The sequence below is a fragment of the Oryza sativa genome, chromosome 8 (genome assembly GCF_034140825.1).
Source record: "Oryza sativa Japonica Group chromosome 8, ASM3414082v1".
NCBI classification, from domain to species: Eukaryota; Viridiplantae; Streptophyta; class Magnoliopsida; order Poales; family Poaceae; genus Oryza; species Oryza sativa.
Genome location: NC_089042.1, coordinates 11122397 through 11142503, shown reverse-complemented (window position 1 = coordinate 11142503; position 20107 = coordinate 11122397). Strand labels below are relative to the sequence as shown.

Sequence of the window (20107 nt, the reverse complement as noted above, 5' to 3'; positions counted from 1 at the left end):
TGTCGACTTAGTTGTCAAATTTCAGGCTCACATAAATGTGGAAAAGTTAATTATGATGGTATGCACAAATATCTTTTCAAGTATGTTACAAAAGGATTTGATTGCTCAAGAGTTGGATTCCACTCTAATTCATCAAACTCAGAATCATCAAGTGAAACTATAAATGAAATAAATAATTATTTGGAATGTCGTTGTGTCACTCCAAATGATGCTGCTTGGCAATTGCTGCAATTTGACATTCACCACACAGATCCCTCTATAGAACGCCTCCCTGTACATCTTCCCTTCGAGAATAATGTTGTTTTCACAGAAGATGATGATCTTGAAGAGGTCATTGATGATCCAAACAACTCTAAATCAAAGCTGACTGCATGGTTAGAAGCCAATATGGAGAACCCTTCAGCCCGACAACTAACATATATAGAATTTCCTGAATATTGGACATGGCACAATAAAGAAAAATATTGGGATGGCCATCGTGGTGCTTCTCGCAGAATTGGCCGCATTGCTCATGTCAGCCCTTCACAAGGAGAAGCTTACTACCTACGGATGCTACTGCACATTGTTAGGGGCCCAAGATCCTTTGCTGAAATCAGAACTGTATCAGGTGTTGAATATCCTACATTTCGAGCAGCATGTGAAGCATTAGGTCTCCTTGGTGATGACCAAGAATGGTCAAATGCTATAAAGGATGCAGCTCAATGGGCCTTACCATTCCAACTACGCCAGCTTTTTGTTACAATGTTACTCTTTTGTGAGGTAACAAATCCTACTAGACTTTTCAATGAACATATGTCATGTATGAGTGAGGACATAGCATATCGTACAACCCGTAACACTTTTCAGGCCAGCAGCTCCAACAATACTTTTGTTACATTTTCTCTCCTTCTTGAGTTAGACAAGCTGCTAAGAGACGCTGGGTATAGTTTATCTCATTTTAATTTGCCAATGCCAGATGATATTGCAAGTGTGTCTGCACAGAATAGGCTTCTACTAGATGAGCTTAGCTATGATGTTTGTAACATGGGATACACCATAAATGAAGAAGTGTCATGTTTAAATAATAGCCAGAAGGAAGTTTTCAATGCTATCTATAAGTTTGTGGTGAATAATGAAGGGAAAACATTTTTTGTTTATGGATATGGAGGAACTGGGAAAACATTCTTATGGACTACTTTGCTCAATTCTATAAGAAGGCAAGGAAAGATAGCATTGGCTGTTGCATCCTCAGGAATTGCATCCTTGCTGCTTCCAGGTGGACGCACACCTCATTCGCATTTCAAAATCCCTTTGGAGATTTTACAGAATTCAATGTGCAGTATAAAGAAAAATACGAATCTTGCTGAATTGATCCAAAAAACATCCCTCATTGTTTGGGATGAGTCTCCTGTTAATCATAAGTACTGCTTTGAAGCATTAGATCGGACTCTACGGGATATATTATCTGATACCAGCCCACATTCAACACACAAGCAATTTGGTGGTATAACAGTAGTTCTTGGTGGAGATTTTCGCCAAACACTTCCAGTCATCCAAAATGCAACAAAGCAAAATATTTTGAAATCTTGCATTGTTAATTCTTATTTATGGAATCAGTGCATACTACTTCATTTAACTGAAAATATGAGACTTAACTCTGCATGTCTTTCTGCATCGGAAAGAGAAGACCTCAAAAATTTTGCTGAATGGCTTTTGAGAGTAGGCAATGGTGCAGAACCTTATGTTGATGTCCCAGACCAACCAAAGGGCATGTTTATAGAGATCCCTCAGTCTCTCCTTCTATCTCCAGATTGTAGGAATTTGGATGGGTTGATTTCTTTTGTGTACGACTCAGGTTGTCAAACAACAGATCTTAGATCGTACTTATGTGAGCGTGCAATTTTAGCACCTACAAATGATGTAGTTTCAGAAATAAACAACAAAATGATTGCTCAGCTAGCAACCACTGAAATGTCATACTATAGCTCAAATTCAATTGATGATAGTTGTTCCAACCATACCACTTTAGAGGCACTATATCCAACAGAGTTTCTAAACACAATTTCTATAAATGGACTTCCAGAACATGTGTTACACTTGAAAATTGGTGTACCTATAATACTCTTGCGTAATCTTGATGCATCAAGAGGACTTTGCAATGGAACTAGGCTGATTGTCACACAGCTAACAAATCGTGTCATTGAGGAAGAGATAATCACAGGAAAGGCAAAAGGTACAAAAGCATATATTCCTCGCATCATTACAACATCAGCTCAGTCCAAGTGGCCCTTCAAATTGAGACGCCGGCAATTTCCAATACGTCTTTCATATGCTATGACAATAAACAAGAGCCAAGGGCAGACCTTGAGCAGAGTTGGTCTGTATCTGCCTTCTCCTGTTTTCTCCCATGGTCAATTATATGTTGCATTCTCAAGAGTTACTTCCCCCAAGGGTTTGAAAGTTCTAATAGAAAATAGCCCTGCTTCTTATGAAAACTGCACACAAAATGTGGTATATGCTGAGGTATTCAGCCAAATATCTAGACACAGGAACTAAATATCTAGGTATATTGTGCATTTGTGCATGCCCTATCTTATACAATGTTTTGTTTCATTCTACTTTTATCTACATACTCTGCTCAATAAAAATAATAACTTAGTTATCTAATATTATTTGTTATTGTTTCAGATTTATTTCGATGGCAAGCTCAGCTACAGCACTCAAAGATGTAACTATTGGCCAGCAAAACTGCAAGGTTTTTGGCCGTCTAATAAGATTATGGGATGCTCTAAACATGAGATCAAAATCAGCAGATCCATTGATCAGCATTGATGGAATCCTATTAGATGAACATGTGTGTCAATCTCTTTTGTCTTACACCAAATATTAACCATTCATTTACATTTCGTTGGTCTACTCAATATTAACCATAACAATCTTATGCATCACAATCTTTCAGGGTTCCATGGCACAAATCAGTGTACCAAAAAAGCTTGAAAAACAATTTCGCCCCTTGCTAAATGAAGGATCAGTCTACCTGATTACTAATACTACTGTTGTTGATGCTAGAAGAAAGACTTATATCTATCAGCACCAAAACTACATGATCCAGTTCAAACACGAAACAAAAGTGAATCATCTGGAATCTAGAGGATCAACCATACCAAAATTCTCTTTCAGCTTTTGCCCATTTGATCAAATTCCAGGAAAAACCATCACCTCTAAACCCCTCATAGGTAATCCTTGCTTTTTAATTTACCCCTAAACACTTCCTATTATACTTGACATTCTTTTAACTTTTTCCTTCAGATTTAATTGGGGTAGTCAGCCGTATTGGTCCATATGATTTCGCGAGCCCAATATCAGACAAAAAACTCAGAAGAATTCAAATTCAGAACCAAGAGTATATGTCTTTTTCAAACATTAAACTGATAATTCAATATTTCACTAATTGTTTTTATGCTCTACCTTTGTAGAGAACAGACTCAAGAAGTACTTCTCTAGGGACAATACGGAGAATCATTTAATGAAGCTGTAACACTTGAAAAATCAAAGGAAGGAATTGTAGTAGTCATCTTTGCTGGTCTTACTGTAGGCAATTTTGCAGGTTCATTCCATGAAAAGAATATGCCTCCTTACATAACATACCTACAAAAATTTAAACTTATCATTTACCACATACAATTGCAGGTAAAACAGAAGCATCTTCAAGCTCCGCTACTCAAATTCATATTGACCTCGATATACCACAGGTGGAACAATTTCGCTCCAGGTAATTTCAATTTAATCCCTTAAAACTACTTAAAGTTCAAGTTTCATGTTCAATAGTTTTCTTTTTCGTATCAATTATGATGCCAACCTATATTGTTGCAATTTTAAGCTATAAACTGGGATCTCCAAGCCTTCAACAACAACTCCCTAAGATTGTACGTTTATCCCCAGTTCAAGCAGCAGGAAAAATTTACAACTTAGAAGAAATATCTGCTATGCCTGTTTCAGCTTTTCAGGTAAAACTGAACACATAAACAACCATCTATATTCTTATTGGAATTCCATATTTTTCTTCAGACAACATATAACTCTTATAATTTTCTTCACTTAAGGGAGGAGTTACTTATAGTGCAGTTGCAAAAGTGTCTTCAATAATGTCATCAATTAAGTGGTACTACATAGGATGTCATCGTTGTGACAAAGGGTACAACAATAGTTCTGACTCCCCAAGATGTGATTGTGCGGTTTCATTCCCCAAACCAATGTCAGTTTCTCACCTTACATTCCAACAATTAAAAATAATATGATATAAATAACATATATGCCAGTGCCTATTTTACAATGCTTTAGGTATAAACTCCCCGTGACAATCACAGATAAATCAGGGAGTTTAGATGCAGTGGCATTTTCTTTTGTTGCTGAAGATTTAGTTGAGCTTGATGCAGCCCAAGCTTCTCAGAACATGAAGATAGACTCAGTTGAACATCCAGTAACTCTTAATAAAGCCATTGGAAAAACAAGACTTTTTACTATAGGAATGAATACTGATTCATCTTCTAAGTTCCCTATCAGCTATGTGCTCAAAATGAGTTTCTCAATTGATGATACTATGCCAAATCCTCTGCTGACATCTGAAAAGGTTAGTAAATATCATCTGAAGATGCTATTTATCATTGGTTCAATATTTCAACTGAATTAGCTTTAACTATCTAACTAATTCAGCTCTCCAAGAACAAAGATCAACTCCAATTCCCACCACCTATGACATATACAAGTAGCCCAAGGTTTACTGTTCTCTCAATTTTTTCTATTCATCATATCCATATAAAACTATACTTACTAACTGCTAATGGCAAATTCATTTCAGCACAACTATTGATAATACAGGATTATCCAAAGATAGTACACCTCCAGAATCATCTGCAGCTGTCAACATATCCACAGAAAAGAACATGTCAGAATTACATATTCTAACTACTTAATTAAATACATGCATTTTCATTAAATCTATTATATATTTCAGCAGCACATCTACAAAACGAAGCATTGATTTCAGTGAGGACTCCACTGACAAAACTAAAAGGTATACCTCTACTGCACAAAGCTCATTTAGTTATTTAAATTTCTCAGTTACAGTTTATCCCTTGCAATAATTTTCTTCTTCATGGCAGTATCAAACAACTTGATATACCTGCTGTCAAACGTCAGAAGGAAGAGTACGTACTTCTAACCCACCTTCCAAATTGCAAAGTTAAACTATAATGCTAATTCCAATTTCTTATGAACCATTTCAAACAGCAAAAAGCTCCAACCAGCAAAGAAGGATAAGCTCACACAGAAATCTACATGATATGCATGGTACTTGCTCTTCACAGTACTTCAGATACAATACATCATCATACAAGCATTCTAATACATTGTCCAACAAAATTTGCAGGTCAATACATCGTATACAACTTAAAGCCTGCAGATGCTTCCGAATAATCATCTTTGTTGGTTACTATTTCCACAATCATCATCTATTGTAATTTGTTTTCGTTGTCAGACTATGTCCAAACTAAATACTCTAAGTGCTTCCAAATAATCATATACATTGATTACTGCTTTCTTATTATTGATCCATCCCAGTTTCCTTTCATTCTAACAAAACTTTCGTGTACCCTATCATATAATCAAAGTAATATTCACATATTGTCTTACTTTACCGTCCTTTTGCTTTCACTACAAACTATTCTTCTAAATTTTTTCTACAAGGTTCCGCAGCAACGCGCGGGGTACCTTCTAGTTCATTTTATTTCAAACCCACAACGACGGCGAGCACAGCTTGACGCTGGTGGCTGCGTCCAAAACACCCTTGGCCTTCAGCGATGACGGCAGCTCCTGGTGACCTTCAGCGACGATGACGATGACGCATAGTGCCGCCTGTTGACGGTCCTTAAATCATAATATTTGACCATCAATGCTTGCATATAATGAAGTAAAAAATATGGTATCCAACTTAGTGGTAGGGATTATTACTAATCATTTCTACTAGTGTTGATGAAATATGTATATGTAGGTATTTTATGGATGAAAACCACTCGTCATGTGAAGAAATACACCTCCGAAAAATCAGGATGCGTTTTACATGGATTGGAGGGCCCATATGTCAATCAAAATCACTTAGAATTAAGCCAAATCATAGCACAGGATGTTAGGGCCCCATTAAGCAACCTTTCGGCCGAAGAAGAGGCCGGGAGGTGGGTTTTTGGGTTTAGCCAAACCACCAGTTTGGCCGAACCCATCCTGAGGCCGCTAATCGCCATCTTTCAGTGTACGCTCCTGATTACTTCCCGATGATGATTGTAGAGTAGTTTGGACATTTCTTATGGCTGTAACCGTCATATGGATGCTATAAAAGGAGGACTCCATCACACTTCACAACACACAACTTTGAGCTAAATTTACAAGATGCTCTATTGTATCTTTTGTACATTAGAAAATAGGGTTAATTTGATCCATGCCATTACAAATGTAGCATATTAAAAAAATACCATTACAATTCGCGTTATCGGTTAGATGCCACTGAAAATTTCTAATATTGGAACCATGCCACTCCCGTCACTATTTCCATCCTTCTCCCTCATGCCGCCAATCTCACCGTCACAGCCGCCCCCAACGCCACTTCTGCTGGCCACGGATTGGGAACCATAGGAAGAAGCGCCTGTGCTGCTGCTGCCGACTGTCGCCGCCGGGAGACCGTGCTGCTGCTGTCGGCTATCACTGCTGCCGCCGCCGCCGCCGGAAGAGCGTTCTGCTGTGGTTGCCGGTTGCTGCTGCCGCTCGTGTGGGGACGGCGTGTTGCTGCTGCTGCCGATGCTGCTGCCGGCTGCTGCTGCCGCCGCCGGCGGGAGAGGAGAATGAGGACACTTCACCTGCAGATACATATACCCACAGTTTCTGACTTTCTTCTCACTTCAGTTGGCCATGCTGCCTTGATGATCGATCGATGCAAACGCAGGCAGGAGGATTCATTTTCATGGCGTGGTCAGTGTCGCGGCTGGATTTGTTCGCCGCCGTGCTGGCGCTGGAGCAAGCTGTCGCCGGCGCCGCGACCGGAGACTGCCCGACCACCTGCGGCGACGTGGCCGTGCCGTTCCCGTTCGGCATCGGCGCCGACTGCTACCACTCGGCCGGGTTCAACCTCACTTGCGACTGGAGCAACGACCCGCCGCGACTGCTCCTCGGCGACGCCGCCGCGTTCCAGGTGCTCAACGTCCGCCGAGGATGGGACTCCACGCGGGCGGGCACAGCGCCGCCGCCGTGGTCCACGCTGACGCGTGAAGCTGTGCGGACGCCGTGCTCGCCGCCGCAGCTGTCGCAGACGTGCTCGTCTTCGCTGCCGGATTAAGAAGAAGACGGGAGAAGGAAGGATGAAGACGGAAAATGAAAGAATGGATGGAAAACGTGACAGCAGTGGCACGGTTTTAATTTTATAAAATTTCAATGGCACAGTTACGAATAGATAAATTGTAATAGCATTTTTTTGAATAGGCAAATTTGTAATGGCATGGATCCAATTAACCCTAGAAAATAGGTAGAGAGTGAGGGGAAGCTCTGTAGGAGTGCCTAGAAGTTTGGCGCACTCTTCGACTTCTACCTCGACGAGTATAGCTTTCTATGAGGAATTATAGAGGAGTACCGGAGCTGTTAGTACACTCTACTCTGGATTCGGAGAAACTTCTTCTATTAAGTAAGCATTCTGCATCTTTTCTTATGTCATTTAATTACTTAGTATAAGTAAGATAGATGTCAATCTTTGCGGCTTCATTGTTTAGTCTTCGTACTAAGTGCTATAGTACTAGGACTCTGGATAAAGAAGGAAGTACATGCGCAAGTATTAGAGTAGTAATTAATACCTTAGACGTGGTGCCTAGGTTAGAGATTACATATGTTTGCTGTGCATCCCACGGATTTGTCAAAGGTAGACGACAGGTGGTGACAGCCCTGAATTCCCATATTCGATGATTCAGGATACCGTATGTCGTATGATGTGAACTAGAAAGAGCCACGCGCTACGCTGCGTGTGTTGGTGCTGACATTAGAAGGTTTGTCATAATAAAAGCAACAGAAGGTAGATATAGCCAACATTACATTCGAACCATGCCACCAAAGTTCAAATATGAGTTGTTTTGATCAATTTGTTTGGAGTGCTATCTGTATGATCATGTACACTTGAGCAAAAATAGCAACCACAGAAAAGTGGCGCATACGTACAGTGGATTATATTAGGGAAACTAAGTGGTTACAAACCGTAATTAGAAGATGGTCTGACATATGTACAAACGGATCTCTTCAATAGAACTTGCATTGCAAAGAAATGTAGTGCTTTAGCTCGATAAAAACATCACATCATAACGTTTATCCATAGCAATTTTGCACATGAGCTGGTACTGGATGCTGCTAAAGCTATCCCCTACATTATGTCCAAAAATTTCATATTAGATGGGCATTCATAAGTATTCTCAAGAAATATTTTCAGCTCACGAAAAGGGGAACAAAACATTGAATCTATAAAACAAAAAAATGATTAATGAAATCATTGCATGAAGTCAACTTATAATGAAGGCCTCATAATCATATTTGTGAAAACAAAAAAAATTCAATCCAAAAGGATCGATCTTCTAAAATTCCAATAACATGCAGTGCAAGGCCAAAAAAAAAAATCAAAGCAGGAATATTACTTTAGAGGGAAAGAAATATTAACTGTCCCAACTACACCCATTGGAGCATATGGCAGGACCTATCTAGAATGGTTTGAACTAAGAAGGGATTTCAACGAATTGAATGTCACATGCCATAATATACTGAAGTAGAACTTCATTTGCAAAGCACAAGAGATCCACGCAGTATAGCTAGAGATATGGAGGCATGATCAATTCAGGTATAACATATACTCTTGATGTGAACGCTGATAAGAAGTTCAATAAATCATGGTCATTAATACAAATCAACTGAGGTTGATACTTTTCTAGCATAAAAGTACCTATGGGAAATGCAAGCATTGATCCTTTGGGGTGACCACTTGATGTAATAACTTATTGAAACACCATGGAAAGAACCTCTGGACTGAGCACTGGATGTAATGTGTTATTGAAACACCATATTGAAAGAAAACTAAGGTATGAGTAAACTATGCCATGAAATGAAAACATGGTTATTTTGGTCTATTAAAGTTCTGACAGATATCAGATATCAGATATATCCTTTTTTGGGTTTGGGATTGTTGTGACCTACAAAAACCCAGTTTTAAACTACTGCAGCTGTTACAATATGCATGATTCACACATAATTATACAGCTTGATCTAGAAACGATTGCCGACAGGTTTGCACCAAAACAATAAAAGCCATCTAGTTTATTTTTACACAAACGATCTATCTGAATATCCTTCATTCCAGAATTTTGAGGCTGGAAAAGAAAAGCACAAACCTCCCCTGTTTTGCTGAAAGAAGAACATAAGCAGGGCATGGATAGAACATAAGCAATTGTCTCATGCATCAAAATATAGTATGAAGTCTAGATCCATCTATTGCACCTGCAAATAAAAACTGGGAAAGTGTACTATTCCATACAGTGGAATGCAGATAATTACCTTGTTGTGCAGATCTGTATAAAGGTACCACAACACATTTTCATCCGAAAGAAACAATTGCTCATGTTTGCCACAATGCATCGAGTTGTTGATGTCAACTACTATTATAAATGGCAAACCTGAAATTAGGAACATATGTTTTAATGTGAGGATGGGCACCATCACTATCAATAAGTTCCAAAATGCTTGTGTGAATCACATATAATAGTAATTGCGTAAGAAAGACCACATAAATATTGTAGATTCTATCATAAAGAAATAGCCAAAGATAACAGGTTACATATTTAGGAACCGGAGGTAACATTTTGCAAAAATCAGTAGAAAAACAAACAGAGAACTATAAATCTATGGACCTAGAGTAACCTCTATTCAAAATGCATATGGAGTTAAATAGATTAAGTCAACTAAGATTTGGATGTATAAGAACGGTACCTATCCAAATTCAATGGTTGGATTTGGTTAACTGGTAATATGCCAGGATTGTAACTTGTCAGGTTTACAAATAATGCTTGATGGTGTATGCATAAAAATTGCTAAAGATTGTCCAAATGAACACCATTAATGCACTGGTACTCTGTCAATTCTACCAAAAAAAATGATGGGCAATAAATTCACAAATTTTAAATATAATTTGTTGGAAATGGAAGGAAGCTGAGGAAACTGAAGAGACGCATCATCTGCTCATAGCATAAACATAGTACATTGCCATTAAGCTAAACCTAAGTAATCTGATGAGAAATCTAATGACCACATATAACACCACCCTAGTGAAGACAGGAAAAGAGCATCTATGTCTCAAAATAGAAACACAGCTGTAAGCACAACAATTAGCAAGTGAAAACTGCAAGAAGATGGGGTTGTCTTTCCACATCATCCATGTGAAACTGAATGGACAGGAAGGTATGAACAGGGGGATAGCAGCGTTGTGCATACCGATATGGGATCAGTCCAAGAGTTGATGGGTCATGGTCTGCTAGATGTGGAGGAAGCACCGGTGGCCAGCGGAATCGATCAGAACCTGCGTCAGCATGAACATATGGAGCGAAAAATTAGGACTCCGGAAAGGGAGGGAAGGGGAAGGGAGTGTAGACCTCACCTCACCATAGACGACTAGAAGGTCGAGATCGTCAGGCGGAGATGAACTAGCGTCGGCAGCTTGCGATGACACCTAGCCCACGGTCGAGGCGGAGATGCTGAAGAGGTCGGAGTGCTGGCAAGGCCCAAATCCATGCCAGCGCAAGGACATGACTACAGGGGAGGGGAAGGGAAAAAGGGCGGCGGATGGTCCAAACCAGGAGGGAGAGCACGCGTACCTCCTCAGCTGTGAGGCGCTGGATCCAACAGCCGGTGAAACTTGGACGACGAACGGTGGTTGCGGTGAAGAAGCTCGGCAGAATTAGGGAGTTAGAGGGAGGAAAAAGGATGGCGGCGGAGGAGGCGACGCGGGTGAAGCGGCGGCGCTTTCTTCGCTGATTCCTCCTCTCGTGAGAGAAAACGCGAGGAGACGGTGTGGTCGGCTGGGTCGGGAGTGCGGCTAGGGTTTTTGTGTGCTGACGTACTTCAGAGATCTGGACCATCCAATCTCGCTTTGCCGATCCTACGGCTCCGAAAGAGCAACCAAGCTGGCCACGTGGATAACTGGATCGCTCCTAGCCCGAGATCGAACGGGTCACGATAGCTGGAATCAAAATGCAATTAACCAGAGCTCAAGGTGTTTTCTATAAAAATCGATGACGTGGCAAGCTAATTTTTCACCTATCCTATGGCGTTTAGGTAAACAAATAATCTCGCTTTGCCGATCCTACGGCTCCGAAAGAGCAGCCAAGCTGGCCACGTGGATAGCTGGATCGCTCCTAGCCCGAGATCGAACGGGTCACGATAGCTGGAATCAAAATGCAATTAACCAGAGCTCAGGGTGTTTTCTATAAAAATCGATGATGTGGCAAGCTAACTTTTCACCGATCCTATGGCGTTTAGGTAAACAAATATACAGGATGTGTTTTAATCCCCATTATGTACGCCCGTACGAGTATATGACGTCTGACTCTTGCCTGAAATCTTCACTGCAGGATGTGTTTTAATCCCCATTATTATATTTTTTAGATAATTTTAATCCCCATTATTATGTTTTTTATGTATGTTCTGCATCCGGCCGCCGGTGCAAGCGACGAGCCGATGGCAAATCATCGTTTGGCCTGTCTATCTATCACTGTTTACTAAATATCCATAAAAGTTCTTAAGCTACCACTTGACATCCTACAAAACGCTTTTAAGTCATCCTACGATACTCTAATAAATTAAAAAAATTCCTAAAAATTATAAAAAAAAACAAAACATGTAACCGTTGATTTTTATTAAATTGGTGAACTTTATCTATAACCATTAGATTTATCTTAAACAAAATAATCCACCACCCAAACCGGGGTCCACCTGGGCCACTAGGAACGTACGTGCGTACGTTATTGGTAACGTGGTCCTCGTCTCAATTCCTTCCTCTTTTTCCACGTGTTCCTTCTTCTATTTTTATGTTCTATTAGTTAGAAAAGAAAAAAAATTGTGTTAAACCTATAACATTTAAATCATACATCTAATTTCTGATGCTCTTATATCTTTCAATTATTTATAACTAAATTTAAAGTTAAAGCCTAAATTTCACTGTAATTCCACTTTGATAAGAAATGTTATTTTGGGTTATATTTTCTGACTTTTGTGTGCCCCTAAAGAAATTATAAAAAAATATGAAACAATAATATTATTATAGATTTTTTATCATCGTACATAACTTCAAAATAATTAAATTAGATCTACAATCATAAAAAGTAAAATGAACATAACTGTAAGTAATGCTCCCAAAATATATTAAAAAGCAATAGTTTTGCTAAAAAATAAGCAATAACATCTAAATCAAACAACCAATATTGATCCGCTTATTTCTTTAGATTATTTCAAATCTAAAGACATATATTCACTCTAATTCAACTTTGAAAAGAAATACGTCACTTTAGGGTTATATTTTCTGATTTTTGTGTGCCATTCAAACAATTATAAGATTATTAGAATTAATAATGCTATATATTTTATTATCGTGTATAACTTCACAATAATTAAATTAAATCTATAATGATAAAAGTACAATGAACCTAACTCTGAGTAATGTTCCAAAAAATTACTCCCCCGTTCTACAATGAATATATTGAAGAAAAGACGAGTAAAAAGATGTATCTTAATCAATCTTTTCTTATATTTAGTTAATAAAGTAATAGTAACTAAGACACTATAATATATAAAAAAATATATATTATAATCATTTGCAGTCATACTGTCTTGTCACGCCCAGAAATTCACGAACCAGAAATTCTAAGCTGAATGTGCATTAAACCCCTGTCCAGGACCAGCCAGGGTACACAAACGACAATTGTTGACATAGAGATCCACGTCTTACAAAAATATAAAAGATTACAAATGCAGCGGAAAAGATAAAAGCGAGCTAAGCCTGAAGACTTGACTCCTGCAGCGGGCGACTCCATTCCACAGGCATCCTTGACGGCAGTGACGAAACCAACTTCTTCGAGACATCTCCAACTGAGAAGCACTTCAACTCTGGTGTGGGGGAAAAGAGAGCAAGACTGAGTACTACCCACTGTACTCAGCAAGTCATACCGGAAGAAGAGGTATGATGCAGGATATATCCAAAGAAGGCTAACGATTCTTTTGCATAGAGCAAGCATTTAAAAGCAGTAGTTGAAAGCAGTAAAACAACTGTATTAATTAATCAATATTAACCAATCACTACTCAACGCTACACCATATTGAGTCAGACCCAAACCACTACCTGAACTAACTAGTTCATTAGCTAACTAGGGGTGAGACTAATCACGGTGAATCTGGTCGACCGCCCATAACCGCGGGCACGGCTATTCGAATAGTTTTACTCTGATTAGAGGTGTACAACTATACCCACAAGACATAGCTCCACGACACGTTTCCGTGCGCCGACATGCCACCACGGCATACCGGAAAGAGGCCGTGATAGGACCCTTCGCATAACCCCCTCTAACCGATCGCACCACACCTCAGGGTTCGCCCCAGTCCCCAGCAGGCAACGGGCAGCCCCCCTCTCGTGCCGCGGTGAATCCGGAAGCCGATCAACCGGACACCCCGGCCGACCCAACCCCATCACGCCCACCCTTGTCTGGGTACGTCGGCTAGAGGAAAGCTACACTACAAGCCCAGCCGTTGCCCACACTGGCTTGTGGTAAGTACGATAAGTTCTTCCAGGGCATCCCGCGAACCGGTCCTTAATCGCCATGGGCACGACTAGCAAAACCATGCACCCACAGCCCACCATGTAGTGTATTTTAATTAAGGGTTTGTTGGAACCATGCCACCCTATATTTGCAAAATTTGAGATATGCCACCCGTATCTCAATGACATGTAGGACCCACATGAGTCAATGACATGTAGGTCAGGGTGGCATATCACAAATTTTGTAAAATTTGTGTGGCATGGTTCAAATTGTCCCTTTAATTAACTAACACCATTACGGTGGCACTAATCCAAAGCTATACCAATAATCAAAGTTTATGCATTAATGTGATCCCCCTTTGTGTACTAGTTGAACTAAGCATGGCTAAGCATTCCCTAAACCAACATCTAATCATTTTGATACCCAAGTTATCAATGGCATAAGGTAAACAATATATGGCTGAGTAGTAGGACCCATCCCACATGATATTATAAAACAATGCAACATTTAATAGAAATGCGGGACATTTGTAAATTGGGTACAATATGATCAATTGTAATGCATGACTTGCCTTGCTCTCGCATTGATGAGGCCACAGCAACGTCTTCGAGAAACTGTGGATCGACGAAAAGGCCAAAATCTACGCGACAAACAAAGCACACAAGCAAAACATGCTATAAGTCTACTGAAACAGGGAACAAAACCATTTTTAATGGATTCTAGGGATTTTTATGAATTTACTGAGACTTGAATGGACTTAATCGGAGCTCGGATGAATTAGTTATAAATTTTAGAAGATTCTATGTGTTTATTACTATAAAGAAAAACCCTTAATTATTTATTACGCAATAACTCATCCCAGGGCTGACGTCATCAAGGAGGGGGGCGGCGCCGGCAAGCGGGCCCCGCATGTCAGTGGCTCAAGGGGGAGGAGGTGGCACCGGCTGGTGGGTGGGCCCCACCAGGCAGTGGCTCAAGGGGAGGGGGAGACGCCCGGTCGGCTCGGCTCGGCTTCAAACCGGCCAGCCGGTTAGGCGATGCGGCGGCGGCAAGCGGCCACCGACGGCGCAGGCGGCCGGCGGCGCGGGCGGCGGTGCATCGCGGCGACGCGCATGCGGGGAGTAGCGGCGCACGCGAGAGGAAGCTAAGGGGAGAGAGTTCTCACCGAGGGGTTCGGCCAGCCGGGGGAAAGGCGACGGCGAACGGCGACGACGAGCGACTGGGAGACGGCGACGAGTGGCGAACGAACTCCGGATGGGCCTAAGGAGCATAATGAGGAGGATTAGAGAGAGAGAGAGAAGGTTTACTGTGAGCGGAAACCATGGCTGAAGGCGGCGGCAATGGTGGTGCTCACCGGCGCGAGGTGGACGGCAATCTCCGGCGACGGATTGCGACGGACGAGGAGTGGACGAGGCGGCCCTCAGGCTTGCGAACCTGATGGCGGCGGCCCTAGCGGCGGCGAGCGGCGACCGGAGGCGGTGGTTGGCGGCGGCACTAGGGGAAAACAGTGCGGCGGCGATAGAGGGCTCGGGAGAGCGCGGCAAAAAGGGGAAAATGGAGAAGGGGACATGGGGTTGCTTTTTATGGGCGAGGAAGGGGCGGACGAGGTCGGGAGGTGGCTGGATTTCTCACCGACGTGGGGGATGGAGAGAGAGAGTGGGGGGAATTCGAATTGAATCCCGCCCTTGCGAGCGCGCGCGCGTGGGCGGGAGAAGGCGGGGCGTGAGGGCGGCGACGTGGGCGCGGGCGCAGGTGCGGAGTGGGGCGCGAGAGTAGCGGCGAAAGTGGCGGCGTGGGCGCACTGATGAGATCTCAGCAACGTCTTCGAGAAACCGCGGATCGACGAAACGGCCGAAATCTATGCGACAAACAAAGCACACAAGCAAAACATGCTATAAGACTTCTGAAACAGGAAACAAAACCATTTTTAATGGATTCTAGGGAATTTTATGAATTTACTGAGACTTGAATGGACTTAAACGGAGCTCGGATGAATTATTTATGAATTTTAGAAGATAATCTATGTTTTTACTAATAAAGAAAAGTCCTTAAACAATTTATTGCGCAATATTACCCAGGGCTGACGTCATCAAGCGGGGGGGGGGGGGGGGCGCCGACAGGTGGGCTCGCACGTCAGCGGCTTGAGGGAGAGAGGGAGGGAGCGCCGGCATGCGGGCCCCATGGACAGTGGCTCAAAGGGGAGGATGTGTGCGGCTGGTGGCTCGGCACGGCTCAAGCCGACCGGCCATGGAGCGGCGGCGGCGACGCGCAGCCACCAGCGGCGGCCGGCGGTCGGCGAGACGGCGGCGGGCGGCGCACATGCCGACGATGGCGGCCGAAGACGACAGCGCACGCGCGGAGGGCGGCGGCGCTCATGGGAGAGAGGAAAGGAGGGAGGAAAAGGGATCCTCACTGGCAAGTATGGCGGCCGGCCCGGCGACGCGGAGGGCAAACGGGCGGCGGCGATACCTACGGGGTGAGCGGGGAGGGGTTATGAATCTAGGGTACGACCGCGACGACCAAAATGGCCGGTCGGAGATGGATGAAAATGGCGAGCTCACCGGCGAACGTGGGGAACGGAGCTCCGACAGCAATTTGCGGCAACCGAGCGGTGGACGAGGAGCGGCCGGCGCCGGGGATCGCGAAGGCGGCGGTGGCAAGGCTATACAACGGCCCTAGCGGCGGCTAGCGGCTGCCGGAGGCGGCGACGCGTGGGGAGAGCGGTACGGCGACTGCGCACGGCAAGCGAGCGGTGGCCGATGTAGCTCTCGTGGTGGCGAAGCTATAGGCGGCGGTGGTGCGGCGTGTGGCCGGAGGTGGGTGGCAGGCGGCGGAGCTCGGGTGCGCGGCGCGAGCGCGGTAGAAGGCACGGGAGAGTGCGGCGAATGGGGAAAACACGAGTGGGGGCTCAGGGAAGTGTTTTTATGGGCGCTTGAGGGGGCGGAAACGGCCGGGAATGGCCCCTATTTAGCCGGCGACATGGGGAGTTGAGGGAGAGAGAGAGAGGGGTGGATTCGAATGCGAGGTGCGGGCGCGAGGTGCGGGCGGAGTGGGGGCGCGAAGAAGGGTGGGAAACAGCGGCGGCGTGGGCGGTTTCAGTGGCAGAGACGGTTGCCGCCGGCTGGAGGAGGAAGACGGGGCCGACAGGTGGGCCCCACCTGTCGGTGACCCGGGGATAGGAGGGAGGTGGGAACGAGCCGGCCCAGCAAAGGGGAGGGGCGCGGGAGAGAGATGGGCCGACGGCCCATCAAGAGAAAAAGAAAAAGGATTTTTCCTGGGATTAAAATTGCACTTTGATGATTTTAATTGGTTAAAATTACTTATAGGGCTCTGAAAATTCCACTAAAAATCCTGTTAATGTATTGCGACATGTGGAAACCAAGAAAAATCCCACAATATCATTTCCAATTATTAATTGCATTGATTAATTAAGGAATTAGCTTTAGGTTAATTAGAACAATTTCTTCGGATGATTTATTCAACCAACTTTTAAAAAGAAGAAGGGGGAAACTCAATCTTTTCTTATATTTAGTTAATAAAGTAATAGTAACTAAGACACTATAATATATAAAAAATATATATTATAATCATTTTTTTTACCAGGATATATTATAATCATTTGCAGTCATACTGTCTCCCCTTCGACTTTCTCTTCCTCTTCTCTCTCATTCAATTCGTTTCTCTTCTAATTTTTAACTAATTAACAATTTGATATAAAAAGATCAATAATTAGAAAGCTAAATGATTATAATTTTTAAGTTATACCTTATTTTTAGTTTATTTGAAAGGTTGTTTCATTTATAATTAAATAAATAAAAATATTACCCATATTTCACTATAAAAATAAAAATACGCCATCTGAACATGGATACCTAACCTTTGGATGGTAACCAAATACTAGTATATATCCTCTGTAGTGTACTTAATGCATCATATGTTACATCTTAATAAAAAGTAAAACCTTAGAAATTGTAAGAAAAGCCATCTGATCATTCGTTTCCACTTAAATAGGTGTATCCATTATTTTTAGCCAATAGGTATACTTTTAGAAAGATCTTAAGCCGCCATGTGTTATATCTTAAATTAGAAAAAAGCATATATCCTATGTAGTGCACTTAATGCATCATATGTTACGTCTTAATAAAAAGTAAAACCTTAGAAATTGGAAGAAAAGCCATCTGATCATTCGTTTCCACTTAAATAGGTGGATCCATTATTTTTAGCCAATAGGTATACTTTTAGAAAAATCTTAAGCCGCAATGTGTTATATCTTAAATTAGAAAAAAAATATATTAGAAATTTTGGGGAAAAATGGGATCATCAGTTTTCACTTGGAAAATAATAGGAAAAAAACACCTCTCCACTTTGCCCTCACTTCACATGCGCCACCACAACACTACCCATTCCTTCGTCTCTCGGCTTGAGATGTCCACTCTCCCCTCCACCCCTCCCTAATTTTTTTATGACTTGAGATCCATAGCGCCTATATTTTGAAAGAGAAAATGTGAATAGAGACTAAATTAAATATTTGGAGAAAATCTAATAAGTTCGTAAAAAATGGTTCTTCTTTTCGCTAAAATTGGACCAACCATTGCATGTTCCATTTTCATAATAACTTTTATATGCTTAGATATTAATGGTACTATAGTATTGGATGTTTCCCTGCATATTACTAAATATATTAGCCAAACAAAGAGCAGTATATAGTTGTTTTAAAAGTTCTATTTGTTCAAATTAAATTTGATTTTTTGGACTCATGTCGATAAGGTTTTTTTTTTTAAAAAAAAAGATATAGGATAATACATATACAAGGAAGGAAGTGATATCTTATATGTGATATGGATCATACATGTCACGAAGAGTCTTCTCAACTAACTATAAGGAGGATTAACCGATGGTACAAATAAAACATGTTTACTAATAATACTAATATTTAGGATTTGTTAAAATAGTTACTACAATTAAACTAGACAAAACACCTTACTTTTATTTGTACTTAATTTGTTACACAAGTTTTCCAAACAAGCTAAATCTAACTCCACATTTTTCAATATTACATATTTTAAATTTAAAGCTAACAAATAGTTGAGAAAAAAATGTGTAAGCAATACCAATAAAGAAAATTTATAGAAAATAAGATGTCATACAGTTAATATTCCAGTTATATAAGTTTTTCAAACACAATCTAACTTCGTAGTTAAGAGGGTAACCACTTAAAATTAGCATTTCGCTTCAGCCTTCTCTTCTTCATCCGACGAGGGTTTCGAGCCTGCTTCCTCCTTCGACGCAAGAAGAGCCTGTTGCTCCCCTTGCGACCCCTCGTCGTGTAGCTTCAGCATTCCATTCACCGCCCGTTGGATCCTCTCATCTTCATCGTCTGCTTCCTGTTCCACACTCCTCGTCACGCGCTCCACCGCCACCGACGCCGACGCCGCCGCCGACGACGAAGTAGCGTTTACGTGCTCCTTGCTGTTGCTCTTCTTCTTCTTATTCTTCTTCGCGTTGGCCGGTGGTGGTGCCTTGCCCTTGCACGGATCGTCCTCGCCGTCGTCGCTGTCGCTGTCGTCGCCGTGCAGCACGACGAAGCCGAGGGCGCCGTCCGGGTGGCCGGACTTGTCGGCCTGCGGCAGCCTCCGCGACCGGAACTCCAGCAGCTTGACGTGGACGCTCCGGGTCCATTCCTCTCCTTTGTTGACGCAGACGGCGAGGCCGTTGTTCCGTAGGAACTTGCCCCACTCGCCGATGAACCGGTAGCCGCCATTGGAGGTGAGGTACCTGCACGTCGTCGCGTACGTGTCGCCGCCATGGTCCAGCATCGTCACCTTCAGCCCGGGCCTCTCCTTCTCCTCGTTTTTATTCTTCTTCTTCTTCACCTTCAGCCCGGGCTCCTCCTCCTCGTCGTCGTCGTTGTTCTTCCTCCTCTTCTTCTTCTTCTTCTTCTTCGTCTCCTTCGTCTCGTCCGGATTTTTGTTGACGATGATGGTCTCCTCTCCGGTGAAGAGATGGGTTATCGGGCAGTTGAAGACCTCCCCTTGCTTGCAGGAGATGAGGAGCCGGTTCTGGTTGAGGTCCACGTCGCTCCGCTTCAGCGACTTCGTGCACACGTACCTCGGCGCCGTCGCGCCGAGCGCGTCGAGGCGTTCCCGCAGCTCCGCGCTCAGGTTGTCTACTATGTCGTTGTGCAGCTGGCCGTTCATCGCCGGCGGCGGTGGCGGCGGCGGCGGCGGCAGCAATCTGGGCATGGCGGCGGCGGCGGC

General features: G+C 42.7%; 1 long non-coding RNA gene across 3 annotated transcripts; it reads right to left on the bottom strand.

Annotated features, from left to right (window-relative positions):
- Nucleotides 1–8113: 8113 nt before the first annotated feature.
- On the bottom strand, nucleotides 8114–11118 carry LOC4345166 (uncharacterized). Of its 3 annotated transcripts, XR_010734659.1 has the most exons (6): nucleotides 10917–11118; nucleotides 10700–10813; nucleotides 10537–10621; nucleotides 9604–9722; nucleotides 8996–9085; nucleotides 8114–8425 (listed from the first exon to the last, which is right to left on the bottom strand). It is a non-coding gene; the product is annotated as an uncharacterized lncRNA (long non-coding RNA). The 3 variants fall into 3 exon arrangements; XR_001547894.3 differs by lacking the exon at nucleotides 8996–9085; XR_010734660.1 differs by lacking the exons at nucleotides 8114–8425; nucleotides 8996–9085 and adding an exon at nucleotides 9135–9453.
- Between the last annotated feature and the right edge of the window lie 8989 nt (nucleotides 11119–20107).